The sequence below is a fragment of the Suricata suricatta genome, chromosome 1, assembly GCF_006229205.1.
Source record: "Suricata suricatta isolate VVHF042 chromosome 1, meerkat_22Aug2017_6uvM2_HiC, whole genome shotgun sequence".
NCBI lineage: Eukaryota > Metazoa > Chordata > Mammalia > Carnivora > Herpestidae > Suricata > Suricata suricatta.
In genome coordinates this window covers 43636357-43642356 of record NC_043700.1, presented here as the reverse complement: position 1 = coordinate 43642356, position 6000 = coordinate 43636357, and the positions used below count along the sequence as shown (strand labels likewise).

The following is a 6000-nucleotide window of genomic DNA, read 5'->3' as shown; positions in this document are numbered from 1 at the left end:
GTTACTGTTTGTTCACATGTTTAAAATTAAAGGAAAGCTTGTGGGGTGTTATTACTTCCTGCCAAAGGTCAGGGCTGACTATAAAGCTCACCCCTTGTAGCGCCAGCCATTGGAAGCTGCCTGCACGTAAGCGGGTAGCCAAGGCCAGCACTTTTGCAGGCAATACATTGGAAGGATGCACAGCGGTGAACCTTAAGCTCAGCAGTAGCGAGTCTGTGCAGAACATTCAAGAATCAATGGCTGAAAAAAAATCATCAATGGCTACATGCACACAGCTACATACACGTATTTGTAAAACATCACCTAAAGCTATTCACTAACCCGTTTCTGTTTTCAGTAAAGTAAAAAGCATTATCATAGCATCTGGTCAAATTTAATGTAAATTGTAAGCCAAAACGCTTTAATTTATTTCTAGGAATGTGATGTTTCTCAAGTTGTATAAGTCTAACAGGAAAACACAACCTGTGAAATTTCTCTATAGTTAGTAATAAAAAACAAAGTGAATAATGCCAAGCTATTCCAACCCTGCACACCATGATATCATCCTGTACAGATAGTATCTACAGATGTGTTAATATGTTTAAATTGGATGAGCTATTAAATGTATTCCAGATAATCATTATGTAGATATTTTCCATTAATGCCTTGTAGAGAATCGTATTATCTACACAATCACTTTCTGCAAGCACAAGTAATTATTACATTAATATTTTCCTGAATCAAGCTGTCTGAATCTAATAGAAGATTATATTGTATATATTCATTTATTTATTCACTGATTCTGCCACCCCCATATCTTTTTGAGAAAAACCTAAAGCCTTGGTGATGATAGTTTGAAGTAAACTCATTCTGCTGTTTGGTCTCCAAAAGTGAGAAAGACACAAACTAAAACAAGTTTGTGGACGTTTCGATCATGTCTGTGTGATTCTATGTTTCCCACCTATTAAAAGAACAAATGGGAAACCCGCTGTTTTCTCTTGTTTTCAGTTTTTCAGAGAGGGTAGTTTAATTTCAGGGGCTCTGTCATACCTAGGAAGGTGATTGCACATTATTTTGCTCAACATATCAGTTAAAAATAGTTTTGAAAGCAGTCAAGGCCAAACCATTTATATGCAATGGAAACCTTTTATACAGTTGGTGTTGGGAGTAGAAATAGCATCAGTTCTATTGAAACCGTGTCTGGTTTTCTCTATTTTGAGATATGATTCCAACATTGGTTCATTTAAATCAAGGGGGATTCAGCTGTAGGACTCCTCCAACTGTGAGTTTTGTATTTTACAAGAGCATGAATATTTTTAAGCTGCCAGTGGGCAATTATTGAATTTATTGAACTTAAATGTTTGGCAGTTTCAAGACTGAAGCATTTTTTCCAAATCAGTGTTTCTAGTTGTAGGTCTTTTTTTTTTAAATCTAGAAAGATGATTCTACCAACATGATCATTAGCGACATTTTGAAATCCTCGATTCTGATATAAGTAGATTACTCTTTAAGAGGGAAATTAATACTTAGCAAAAAATATGAATTGATTTTAATTTTTTTCTGGAGCATTTCTAAGACCCTAGACATTCTTTTTGCCTTTGTTGGCTCTAATCCCCATCCACCTCACCCCAGTTGGCCACTTGATTGCTGGGATGAAAGAATATAGTTCTGAACCTACAGTAACTTGCTGATTTCACTGTAATTTATCACACTTGATTTACAAACACCAGAACTCAATTCTGAGCTATTTTTCAGCAACATTCTTCAAGAAGATTTGATCCCAGCGCCAGCTCTATATATAGGAAGAGGAAATAACTGTTTCCACTCAGTAGCATTATAAGGTTTACCTACTCCTAAATGAATTTGTTATTAATAGTGAAAGTACAAATAATAAGAGTTAACACTCTGTTAGCACTTATTATATGCCTGGTATCGGTTTATGTGCTTTATATATATGAACTCATTTAATCCCTACGACACCTCATGAGCAGGTATACCATTATTATTCTACTTACCCAGGGGAAACCTGAAGCACAGAGAGGTTCAAAGTTATGCCAAAGTCACACAGCTCATGTTAGTAAGTGATAGAGCAGGATTTAAAATCAGGCAACCTGGTTTCAAGCAAAATTTTAAACCTTTGTTCTACTGCCTCTCTTTATTTTAGAAATATGTATTGAGTTCTTACTATATGCTCAACTCAGTGCTAAATTCTGAAGTGAACTAAATAGACAGTGTATCTAATTTTAGATGCACTAAAGATTACTGGAACTTGCAAATGAATAAAGGGACCACTAAAAGCCTGGCATACTGAGCTAAAGTGAAAACATCTTTTCTGAATCAAGCATATATGATCACTAGGTAAAATATCATTTTTGATCCATAGCTATTAAGAAAGAAAGAAAACCCTAAAAGCCAGCTATCATGAATAATTTCTAAGAACAACAGTCAAGAATCATGGCTGAAAGATGCATGGGGATATATGAACTTGATCTAGACCTTAATGTCTAGTCCGTGGGGTTCTGGCATCCATGCAGAAGGTGGTATCCAGGCTTCAGTTTCTGTGTACTTGGGGAGCTGATATTGGGTCGTCTGTGTAAAGTTTAGAGTGTGTAATTCTATCCTATCCTAAGATAAATGGTAACTCGAGAACTTTCTTCCCCTGGCCTACGGAAATGGTAAGGAAGATTGCTGCGGTTGGGAAAAGAGACTCCTATAAGAAATATGAATCTTTGGCCTGTGCCACACTCAGGTTGGGGTCCTAATTCATATTTAATCACCTAAAACAGTGTCCCCTCACCTCTGCCAATAAATTAGCCCGCAACCACTAGTGAATTCCCTGTGGTCTCAGAAGAAAAGAGAATATATGAAATAAAGAAATTAAAATTTAATATTTAATATTTAATTAAAATTCAATATTAATTTAAAATTAAGCATTCCGACGAGTCAGAGTGAATGATAATATTCCTTGAGAGGATATGATGTAAGTACATCTTGCTCCTATGAGAAAAGAATTGGTAGAGAAGGGGCCAGTGAAAACAAGTCAGGACCAGGAAGTAGGGAGTAAATTACAAAGTCCTGAAAACATCTGAGGATATCCAAAATACCACCAATTCTGGAATTTTTATTATGTAAATGAATAATTCCTTTAAACAATTATTTTAGTGTTAGTTTATTTTTGAGAGATGGAGAGAGACAGAGTGCGAGCAGGGGAGAGGCAGAGAGAGAGTGAGACACAGAATCCGAAGTAGGTTCCAGGCTGTAAGCTGTCAGCACAGAGTCCAAAACGGGGCTCGAACCCACAAGCTGTGAGATGATGACCTGAGCTGAAGTCAGATGCTTAACCAACTGAGCCACCCAGACACCTCAGGAATAATTCTTTTAAACCCTTTGATTTGGGTTTTTGCCATTGGCAACCAAAAGTTTTAATAATACTTAGAATATTAAGTAGCCAAACTTCTGTCTTCCAGAAAATTAATAATGACCCTAGAATTCACTCACGTTCTCTTTATCAAATGATTACAACTGGTAATCCCTCCTATTTTGGTCCAGGTGAGTTAAGCTGTATAACAAACAGCCCCCAAAATCTTATTAGCTTTGAACAACAGAATTGTAATTCTCATTCACATTCCTGTTCATCAATAGTTGGTTCTGATGTATTTCTGTTCTGTCTTCATTCTGGAACCAGGTTGAAAAAGCAGCTTCTATCTGGAACAATTCTTGTCCTGTGGCAAAAGACAAGGAAAAATAGGAGAGCCAGACAACAACTCTTGAGGCTTCTACCTGAAAGTGATAGACATTATTCATATTTCATTGACCAAAGCAAGTAATATGGTCAAACCTGATATAGAAACGGTGGGGAAGTATCATCTTCCCATAAGGAGGGAAATACTGAGAACAATAATAAAATCAATTCACACTCATTTGTTATATATATATATATATATATATATAATCATGTGTTTGAAGACAGTTATGTTATTCACACGATCTACCGGTATTAGTGTGATATCCAGAATCTGTTCTAGGAGAGCCATCACTCTCTCCAATCCTGGACACCTTTTTCTCAGATTTTCCTAGAAGTGTAACAGATTGACTATTGCCAAAGGGCCATGCTACTTGGGAACACTGGGTGAAAAGTGAATAGTGGGCCTTGGATTTCATCTGCCTTTGTTTTGATCACAGTTGCCCTGTTCAGGGAATTCCTATACAACACTGTGACAATTGTCTTTCTGGTCCAGCTTCCCGTGCAGTTCTCTGTGACCTGTTACCAAGGACAAAGTCTTCCATATTATACATGCCAACAGTCATCGACTTTTGGTCTCCTAAGACTTTGCTCTTTAAATTTATATTCACAGGCATGACCAGATCTCTGTAAGACCTAGAAGAGGTTTGAATGTGGACTAACACTATACCTGAAGAAATCTTTTTCCCAGTAACTTCCTATGTGGTTAAATCAGTTCTCTGGTTCAGATAAGTCTTACCATAACTGAAAGCTCTTCTTTTTTTTTTTTTAATTTTTTTACATTTATTTGTTTTTGAGAGACACAGGGAGACAGAGCATGAGTGGGAAGGGCCAGAGAGAGAGGGAGACACAGAATCTGAAGCAGGCCCCTGGCTCTGAGCAAGCATTCAGCACAAGCCTGACATGGGGCTTGAACCCACAAACCATGAGATCATGACCTGAGCCGAAGTCAGACACTTAACTAACTTAGCCACCCAGGTGCCCTTGAAAGCTCCTCTTGAGGACTACAGATCTTTCTGGTGCTGATGAACCTCATTTGGGACTCTCTCAGTGCCAAGGAGGTTCTATAAACCATATGAACTGGGTTCTCAACCACTTTCCTTTTGGATATTCTGCCATAATTTTGCTAATTTTCTCTGCAGGCATGGTCCACTTACCAAAGGTTATTGAAAGAAGCTGTCTTTGTCAGATTAATCAGTGAAGGCCTTGTCACATTTTATCCTCAAGGTAATAAGTGTCAGCTTACCTCATGTAATAAAGCTAGAAAGAGCCTAAAAAGTGACTCTGTCCTGAACAACAAAATGTGGTCCAAAGTGACATATTTCTATTCAAAGTGACCTGGAATTTATTATATTTCTGCGCAATCAGGTTCTCCTCTGCAGGTACCAATTCCCGACATAAAAAAGTTTGGATAAAAATTTTAAAAAGAGTCGACTATGTTAGCAGCTCAATTTTAGACTTCTAGACTCCAGAACTGTGAGAAAATAAATTTCTGCTATTGAAGCCACTCAATTTGCGGTGATTTGTTTTGGCAACTCTAAAAACTAACATAAACTCTTAGCAGAGGGGCACCTGGGTGGTGCAGTTGGCTAAGCATCCGACTTTGGCTTAGGTTCGTGAGTTCAAACCCTGTGTTGGGCTCTGTGCTGACAGCTCAGAGCCTGGAGCCTGCTTTGGATTCTGTGTCTCCCTCTCTCTCTGCCCCTCCCCTGCTCATGCTCTGTCTGTCTGTCTGTCTCTCTCTCTGAAAAATAAACATCATCATCATCATGATAAAAAAAACCTCAGCACAGAAAAGTATTTTTAGACCTTCTTACATTTACATTGGATATTTATCCTAGGTTTTAGGTAATGGTTCTAAAATTCCCCTTTTTATTATCCACCATAAAAATACTTGAAGATTCACAATATGTCATTCTCTAACTTACATATTCCAAGTTGTCCTACCTAGCTGAAAAATGGCACAAACTTCTTTTGTGTACATGAGCTCATTTGTCTGGGTAAAAATGTTCCCATACTTAGTTAGGGGCTCAGGTGATCTCTCCCAATACACAGGGTTCCAGCAGGAGAGAAAGAGTTTTGAAAATGAGCCTCTGGTCTTTACATGTCCCTGCTAATAATTTAATTCACTTCTATACTTCTGTAATCAGATAGTGTTATAGGTGTTCTCCTCAGGGTTTCTATTTTAATTTCATCTTTTCCCACATGGATTAAAGTTTCCTAAATTCTGTTGGGTTTCCTCCATTTTTTTAAAGCAAGGTGGGGGGACTATATTATCT

The 6000-nt window shown here is 37.6% G+C and overlaps 1 long non-coding RNA gene across 1 annotated transcript in view; it reads right to left on the bottom strand.

Moving 5' to 3' along the window:
• Positions 1 to 3479: 3479 nt before the first annotated feature.
• The window catches only part of LOC115295559, a 29341-nt gene continuing 26820 nt past the window's right edge, over positions 3480 to 6000 (bottom strand). Inside the window, exon 3 of the long non-coding RNA XR_003910474.1 lies at positions 3480 to 3701. This is a non-coding gene — a long non-coding RNA (uncharacterized LOC115295559). The remainder of the gene's footprint in view (positions 3702 to 6000) is intronic.